The sequence below is a fragment of the Aplysia californica genome, unplaced genomic scaffold (genome assembly GCF_000002075.1).
Source record: "Aplysia californica isolate F4 #8 unplaced genomic scaffold, AplCal3.0 scaffold00238, whole genome shotgun sequence".
Classification (NCBI taxonomy): domain Eukaryota; kingdom Metazoa; phylum Mollusca; class Gastropoda; order Aplysiida; family Aplysiidae; genus Aplysia; species Aplysia californica.
The window spans coordinates 504,690-505,289 of NW_004797508.1; positions in this window are offsets into that span (position 1 = coordinate 504,690).

Genomic DNA, 600 nt, shown 5'->3' on the forward strand with positions numbered 1-600 from the left:
CTCAACCTTTAAAAAAATATTCTTTTAAAGATTCTTTTAACTTCATGCATCTTAAATTTTTTAGGAGGTATTTTTCTTCTCTTTCTTCTCTTTTAAAAACTTTTTTCTCTTCAATATTTAGATTTTGAGTTTTGATGAAATCATTTTCGAGCGCATGTAACAGGTGCTTCAGTAAAAAAAATAATGATTTAAAAACTGCACTTTTTCACAACTTGAGGTGAAGTACATCTGAATAGCTTGCCGACTATCAGTTGTTTCCTGATGACACACACCGCTCTGTTAGGTCAATTGGTATCATGCACGAATGTGGAATGGACGGCCCTGGTTCATATCCCCATGAGGGCGTTCTTGAACTCCGGTTTTTTTTAACTTGTAAAGCTTTTCAAGTCTCTTTACCCTTGTCGCTCGGTTTTATTGGAGAAAAACGGTCAATTCGGAGGTCCCGTTTGTTTAAATCAGATGTGTGGGGAGATAGGGCCATTGAACCATTACATTTACTTTAGGAAAGACACACCATTCTTTTTCCTGCTAGGAACCAATTTTGCAGGCCACAAACTCACACTTTGAATGGGCCTTTTTTATGTTTTCCTTTTGTAATTG